This window comes from Nerophis ophidion, linkage group LG16 (assembly GCF_033978795.1).
Source record: "Nerophis ophidion isolate RoL-2023_Sa linkage group LG16, RoL_Noph_v1.0, whole genome shotgun sequence".
In the NCBI taxonomy this organism is placed as follows: Eukaryota; Metazoa; Chordata; class Actinopteri; order Syngnathiformes; family Syngnathidae; genus Nerophis; species Nerophis ophidion.
Window position 1 is genome coordinate 11,973,380 of NC_084626.1, and position 8,508 is coordinate 11,981,887.

An 8,508-nucleotide genomic window follows, 5' to 3' on the forward strand; every position below is an offset into this window, starting at 1 on the left:
AAACATCAAGCTAACTGCTATTTACAACACTGTAGTGACTGGCTTTTGCTTTACTTCTAACTCTTCCATCAACGTTACTCCAACCATCATGTTACCCACCATGGTCGTGAGCTGGACGCGTCTTACATTTAATACCAATTAAAAGACTTTATGTAATAAAGCCAACGTGAACTTATTAAGACAAGGCGGCCCACATTTCAGCAAAAGGAGGAAGTTGTTGTGTTTACTAAAGCATCGACGCCAGCGCCATACGAGCTAGCAGGATATATGACGCTAATATAAAATATTACATTTTCAGCGGTACTTGGTGATTAAGGGGAAACATTGTTAGAATAATAGCCGCAATATAGCGGTTTTGTTGGCGTTCTATTTCAAAACGAAACCGTCAAAATCCGCTTCCGAAATGCGAGGCTAGCTAACGTTAGCACTTAGCATAGCATAACGGAAGTTAAGACGACTTTAATGGTCCGTTAGCCGCGCCGCTAACGGACGAAAACGCCGCGTCACACCACCGCGCGGTTCGTAAAGTGACATTATTCCGCTGTAAGGGAATCGTTGCTCAGTGCGACGTGCTTACCCGCTGGGATGTTGTTTTAAAAATGTATCCAAATAATGACTTTCAAGTTGTGCTTTGTTGGCCTCCGTGGCTGAGAGCGCTGCTGGAGGATGAAGAGAAGGGAAGTGAGGAAGGGGAGGGGAAGGGAGCATCACTAGTTAGTACAATCACAAATAATACTCATTAATGACTGGTGTGGGGCGCTTTGAAATTATTATTTACCAAATTATATTTACAATAAACGGCCAAGGTGTATTTTTTTGGATTGAGGTCGTATTTTCACAAAATGATTGCAATTTCAGGGTGGCACATAGCTTATAGTCCTGGTGCCTCCCTGGGTTCGATTCCCTGGCTCGGGGTCTTTCCTTGTGGACTCAGTTTGCGTGTTCTCCCCGGTACTGCGTGGGTAACTCTGGCTTCCTCCCACCTCCAAAGACATGCACCTGGGGATAGGCTGATTGGCACCATTAAATTGGCCCTAGTGTGGGAATGTTGTCTGTCTATCTGTGTTGGCCCTGGGAGGAGGTGGCGACTTGTCCAGAGTGTACACCGCCTTGTGTCCTAGTGCAGCTTGGATAAGCTCCACAAACTATAGAAAATGGATGGGTGGATTGTGGTTTCACTTTGCATTGCATCATAATTTAAAGGCCCACTGAAATGAGATTTTCTTATTTAAATGGGGATAGCAGGTCCATTCTATGTGTCATACTTGATCATTTCGCGATATTGCCATATTTTTGCTGAAAGGATTTAGTAGAGAACATCCACGATAAAGTTCGCAACTTTCGGTGCTAAGACAAATGCTCTGCCTTTACCGGAAGTGGCAGACGATGAGGTCACATGTTTGATGGCTCCTCACATATTCACATTGTTTTTAATGGGAGCCTCCAACAAAAAGTGCTATTCGGACCGAGAAAACGACAATTTCCCCATTAATTTGAGCGAAGATGAAAGATTCGTGTTTGAGGATATTGATAGCGACGGACTAGAAAAAAAAAAAAAAGTAAAAAAAAAAACGAGATTGCATTGGGACGGATTCCGATGTTTTTAGACACATTTACTAGGATAATTCTGGGAAATCCCTTATCTTTCTATGGTGTTGCTAGTGTTTTAGTGTGTTTAATATTACCTGATAGTCGGAAGGGTGTCTCCACGGGTGTCTTGACGCACGGTGTCTCAGGGGAGTCGACGGCAGCCATGGACGGCACAAGCTCAGCTTTTCTCCTGTAAGAACTGACTTTTTAACCACAATTTTCTCACCTAAACCTGCTGGTTGACATGTGGTCAGGATCCATGTTCTCCTCTGATCCATAGGAAAGTTTCACCTCCAGGAATTTTAAACAAGGAATCACCGTGTGTTTGTGTGGCTAAAGGCTAAAGCTTCCCAACTCCATCTTTCTACTGTGACTTCTCCAATATTAATTGAACAAATTGCAAAAGATTTAGCAACACAGATGTCCAAAAAACTGTATAATTATGCCGTTAAAGCAGACGACATTTAGCTGTGTGTGCGCAGCGCTCATACTTCCTAAAAACCTGTGACGTCTTGCGTATACGTCATCATTACACGACGTTTCGAAGACGAAAATCCCGGGAAATTTAAAATTGCAATTTTATAAACTAAAAAGGCCGTATTGGCATGTGTTGCAATGTTAAGATTTCATCATTGATGATATAAAGGCCTACTGAAACCCACTACTACCGACCACGCAGTCTGATAGTTTATATATCAATGATGAAATCTTAACATTGCAACACATGCCATTACGGGCGGTTTAGTTTACTAAATTACAATTTTAAATTACTCGCAGAGTTTCTTCTTGAAAACGTCGCGGAATGATGACACGTGTTTGTGACGTTATTGGTTAAGTGGACATTTGAGCCCAGCACCACTTATGGCTAAAAGTTGTCTCTTTTCATCGCATAATTACACAGTATTTTGGACATCTGTGTTGCTGAATCTTTTGCAATTTGTTCAATTAATAATGGAGTTTATAAAGAACAATGCTGTTGGTGGAAAGTGGCGGATTGCAGCTGCCTTTCGCAACCGAAACACAGCCGGTGTTTCTTTGTTTGTTGTGAAGCTTTAGCAAACATGTTTCTCTACCACATGTCAACCAGCAACTTTTTGGATTAGAAAATTGTGATATTAAGTCGGCTCTTACTGGAGACTTGTGCGGAGTTAGCGTCTTTCCTCCTGCAGCAGCTGTCAAAAAGGCAGCTGTGATCTTGGCTCCTCTATTGGCTTCTCTCAGAGACACTGACAGTCACCGCAGCCCTCCAACTTTCAGGTAAAACTTTATAATCTCACTAAAACACTATTAACACACTACGCAGATAAAAGATTTTCCAGAATTATCCTAGTAAATGTGTCTAATAAAATCTGAATCACTCCCACTGCCGTCGCCTTTTTTTAATTTCTTTTTTCTAGTGCTTCACTCTAACTTTCCTCATCCACAAATCTTTCATTCTCGCTCAAATTAATGGGGAAATTGTCGCTTTCTCGGTCCGAATCACTCTTGCTGCTGGTGGCTATGTTTATAAACAATGTGAGGATGTGAGGAGCCCTACAACCGGTGATGTCACACGCACATCGTCTGCTTCTTCCGGTACAGGCAAGGCTTTTTTATTAGCGATCGAAAGTTGCAAACTTTATCGTGGATGTTCTCTATTAAATCCTTTCAGCAAAAATATGGCAATATCGCGAAATGATCAAATATGACACATAGAATGGACCTGCTATCCCCGTTTAAATAAGAAAATCTCATTTCAGTAGGCCTTTAAGACAGGGGGTCCCCAAACTCTTTGACCCAGGGGCGGCATTGAGTTAAAAAAATTTGGCCAGGGGCTGGGCGATACATACATATATACGTTAGGTCAGGAAAAAGCACAGAGGTTATTTCATCCCTACAAACTTGTTTTGTATGTTTCCCTGCCCTTCAAGGGATTTTGTCCTCTGAAGAGGAGGGAAAGTTGCGAAACAGGCTTGTAGGGATGAAATAATCTCCGTTAGGTTTCCCTGCTCTTCAGGGAATTTTTTTTCTCCCCGAAGAGCAGGGACACCTGCAAAATAGGCCTGTAGGGATGAAATAGTCTCTGTGTTTTTTCCTGACCTAACGTACAAACCGCTCTACCCCGGTTATGAGCGCTGTATAATGGATAAACCACAGAAACCTCGACCATATTTAAATCCATCCATCCATCCATCCATTTACAACTGCTTGTCCTTTTTGGGTTGGGGTTGCGGGAGCCTATCTCAGCTGCATTCGGGCGGTAGGTGGTGTACACCCTGTACAAGTCGCCACCTCATCGCAGACCATATATATATATATATATACATATATATATATATATATATCCATCCATCCATTTTCTACCGCTTATTCCCTTTCGGGGTCGCGGGGGGCGCTGGCGCCTATCTCAGCTACAATCGGGCGGAAGGCAGGGTACACCCTGGACAAGTCGCCACCTCATCGCAGGGCCTATATATATATATATATATATATATATATATATATATATGTATACATATATATATATATATACACATATATATATATATATATATATATATATATATATATATATATATATATATATACATATATATCCATCATCCATCCATTTTCTACCGTTTATCCCGTTTTGGGTCGAGGGGGATCGCTGGAGCCTATCTCAGCTGCATTCGGGTGGAAGGCGTGGTACACCCTGGACAAGTCGCCATCTCATCGCAGGGCCAACACAGATAGACAGACAACATTCACGCTCACATTCACACACTAGGACCAATTCATTGTTGCCAATCAACCTATCCCCAGGTGCATGTCTTTGGAGGCGGGAGTAAGCCGGAGTACCCGGAGGGAACCCACGCAGTCACGGGGATATAATGTAAACTCCACACAGAAAGATCCCGAGCCCGGGATTGAACCCAGGACTACTCAGCCCCTGGTCGACCCTCATGCTCCACTCATTTCCTGGTGAGAGGAGTCTCGCTGTAGATCTCTGGCGGGGGGGGGGGGATTTGGCACCCTCTCCAGCCCTCGTGATCTGGACTGGATGTCTGGCTGTAGCAGAAGGTCTGCTATTTGCCTCCTTTCTGCAGGTCTCTGACACATCTGCCAGGTTTCTTAAGACTTGGTCGTGTCGCCATCTGTAGCGACCTTGCGACAACGCTGTCGTGCAGCCCGACAGGATGTGCTGGAGGCTTGCATTGATGGTGTTGCACAGGGGACAGGTCTCCTCGGCACCAAACCATTGGTGGAGGTTTTGGGGACAAGGCAAGGTTTCGTACGTTGCTCTGATCAGGAAGCTGAGCCTGGCTTGGGGGGTCTTCCACAGGTCAGACTATGACATAGATGTAGGTATGGATATACAAAACAGAATTAGGTTTCCAAAAAATACACTTCAAATATGTGAAAATAATTATAGTTAATTTATATATTTAGAAAAATATATAAATGTTGGTGAAGTTGTATTTTGTTTTGTTTATATTATAATCATGATCAATAAATTAAAGGCAAAATCATCCATCCATTTTCTACCGCTTATTCCCTTTCGGGGTCGCGGGGGGCGCTGGCGCCCATCTCAGCTACAATCGGGCGGAAGGCGGGGTACACCCTGGACAAGTCGCCACCTCATCGCAGGGCAGGCAAAATCACAAAATACTTAAATCTCACGTGCGTCAAAGTAAAAGTCATCGGTGACAATTTTTGGGACTTGTATTTACTTAGTATAGTAACGTTACCAAAAGAGGCAGTATCGCCCACCCCAATTAAACACATCTCTCAATCTCTCAGCTACTTACTATTTCCGAAAGTTTATTCTTTAAAATGCATGGACAAATCTTTCTCTGAATGTTCTGATCCCCTGTTTTAACGATAAAATATAGAATGCATCGTGACAACTAGTAGAGCTATCCTCTGTTGTTGTGATTTTATTTTTCACACAGAAACATTATATTAAACCACATAAGTCATACTGACTGGAGCAAAAAACAACAACTGTGTAACTTCGAGGGTGTTTAGGACAAATAAACGTACAGTATATGTTTTAATCTGAATGGAAAAATATTAATTGTAATTTTTTAATTAGGAAGGATTTAACTGGGATTCAACCTTTCGTTTTACACGACACAAGTCCTGTCAGCAAGAGGCTTAGTCCTGTGAAAATATGCCGATGCTCTTGCCGTTAAGCTTCTGCCCAGCTGGTGACGCTTTACAAAAGTGTCTTGTGATTAAATTGTGGCCTTAGGTCCATCTCCTCCTGTCCTTACATTAATCTTTTCAACACTATAATAAATAAATATGGCTTAAAGCAGCATGCTAAATTACACCTGATTGCAACCATGTACCATTATTATGTTTACTTTATTCTCCTGGCTGCTAGTTTCAAGAACATTACTGTTATAAAAGCACACATGAAATGGCACAAAATATATTTGATATTCTGGCTCATGTTAGGGCAGCACGGTGGAATAGGGGTTAGTGCATGTGCCTTACAATACGAAGGTCCTGAGTCAGGGGCGTCACTAGACCTAACACTATACTGGGGCACACCTGGGGCACAAATAATTCATGTGAGTGTGCAAAGCGCGCAAGCAAAAACATTTTTTAGCACTTATTCATCACAAAAAATAAATAAATAGTGCTTTAAACTACGAAATCATATCAGATTATGGTGTATGGATCTTTGATTAACCACCTGAAATTAACTAATGCATTTGACCTACTTGGGCACTTTTTTACTCCAGACTTCTAAACTGCTACTGGTAAAAGAACAAAGGAAGAGCAATGAATCTTTTTGAAATATATGTTGCAGTAATCATCTGCAAATTTAACATCTACAGAAGTAAAACAAAAAATAAAGCACCCCTACATCTCTGGGTTCTTTTATATTATTTAATTTCCATTTATGGCATTGTGGCAAATCCTATTTCAGATACACAAAACTATTAAATATACACAAAACAATAAAGCCACAGTAGTAGAATAAATGAACAACTGTTGTGTGTCTGTTCAGGGAATCATTTTCTGAGAAGTAAACTGTAACGTCTCGTTTTCATTTTTGCAAAGTGGTCAATCACTCTGGACAGACATGGAAATATTACAGTAACTGTTATACAGTTGACCAGTGGTTCCCAACTGGTGGGTCGTGACATAAAAGTGGATTGTGTGTCATTTTCAGAGTCGCAGTCAGATGTGTGCATGAAAAAAAAAAAGTTTAGGGAGAAAAAAATCTAATTGTGGCAACAAAACCAGATATTTTTAGCCATTTTTCTAGTAACTATTAGTGAGTATTTTAGCAAAAGGCAAACCGACTAACAAGTTGGAGGAGGACTCAGGACAGACATGGAAATATATTTTTTAAAAATCTAAATGGGGCAACAAACCCGATATTTTCAGCCATCTTTCTGACAACAAATACAGAAATGTTACTATTTTTTCTGGAAACAAAAGTAGATGATTTAGCTGTAGCCATTTTTCTGGTGACAAAACAAGATTATTTCAGTCAAAGTCACACCGATTAACAAGACAAGTCTATTGTGCTATTTTTCTGTGAAATAAACTTGAATGATTTAAAAATTTGGCTCACGACTTGATGATATGGAAAAATGTTTTTCTTCCTGAAGATAAACCATTTGAGAAGCACTCAACTCACACATGCTTACTCCAAATCATCATTGATGCAGAACCAGCAGACAATAACCAACATTATGTTTCATGTTGATTGGAAATTCCCCCGACAGCTCGTACAGCAAATGAATATGTTTGTCTTGATACAAGGAATAACGTTAGCTAACTTAGCATCAACTTAAGACAATGATGTTGCCTAGCTAGCTAGGACTTCACTTACATCTCTCATTCCTAGCTGCTTCTTCCCTGCTGCGGGCGAATAACTTTCTTAAATTCATCTAGGAGTTACAGTTTGAGTCAAATCAAAATCAAAATAATGTAATTAACAAATTGTTGTTGGCTAACGCTACCTACCTCAGCAGTGATTCTCATCCTCTTTCTCTCTCTCTCTCAACCGAAGTCTCGATCCACACGTGAATAAATTACCATATTAATTAGCCATGTGCTCATTGTTTCGTGGAGTGACTACAGTAGCAATCAATTACCATACTAAGTAGTATGTGCGCTGTGTCTATGTTACGTAGACTTAAAACTCTGAAGCGTTTTTTTTTTATTGGTGAAATTTTTACTGGGGCACTGCAGATCAACAGTGGGGCGCGTGCCCCAGTGAAATATGTCTGGCGACGCCCCTGTCCTGAGTAGTCCTGGGTCCAACCCCGGGCTCAGGATCTTTCTGTGTGGAGTTTGCAATATCTCCCCATGACTGTGAGGGCTTCCTCCCACCGCCAAAAACATACACCTGGGGATAGGTTGATTGGCAACACTAAATTTCTTCTCGTTCTTTCCTGTAGCAGAGCGTCATTAAACAAAGACTTCAATGGGGAATATGGAGTGTGTTCCTCTCCTGCAGCCAACAAGACAGTCAGTGGATACATTATTTGCTTTGTACCGTCTCTGGGGGTCTACGGTGCAATGGGCTGGCCTAGATTGGGGGTCTTCTGCATGATGATGTGATGATCTGTCTGAGGCGGAATCCCTTTTTGACTGAAGGCCAAATTAAATATAAATAATGTAAGTACTGGAGCAATTTTCAAGTTTCATTACATTGTTTCGAGTTGATATGGAAAATTTTACAACCCTCTTAAGTGACGTTGTATTTGTTAAAAAAGACTAATGTAATCTCTAAAATCTTTTTCTGCATTGTAAAATAAAGTCAGTAGATTATACGGTAAAATACTGGCAGCTCAGTCGGAAGAATTTTACCATAAAAATTACAGTTCTACGTTTTTTTTCCATTTAACAGTGATGCACTATAAAAATGACTGTAGTCACTTAGTTTATGACATTCTCCAAAAGAATAACAGTTGTACTGTACGGTAA

General features: G+C 41.0%; 1 protein-coding gene across 1 annotated transcript in view; it reads right to left on the reverse strand.

The window, feature by feature from the left end:
• LOC133534932 (rho-related GTP-binding protein RhoA-B) overlaps positions 1-745 on the reverse strand; it is a 20,360-nt gene extending 19,615 nt beyond the window's left edge. The window contains exon 1 of the mRNA XM_061874254.1: positions 578-745. The gene's annotated coding sequence lies outside the window, so the exon portion shown is untranslated. The remainder of the gene's footprint in view (positions 1-577) is intronic.
• Between the last annotated feature and the right edge of the window lie 7,763 nt (positions 746-8,508).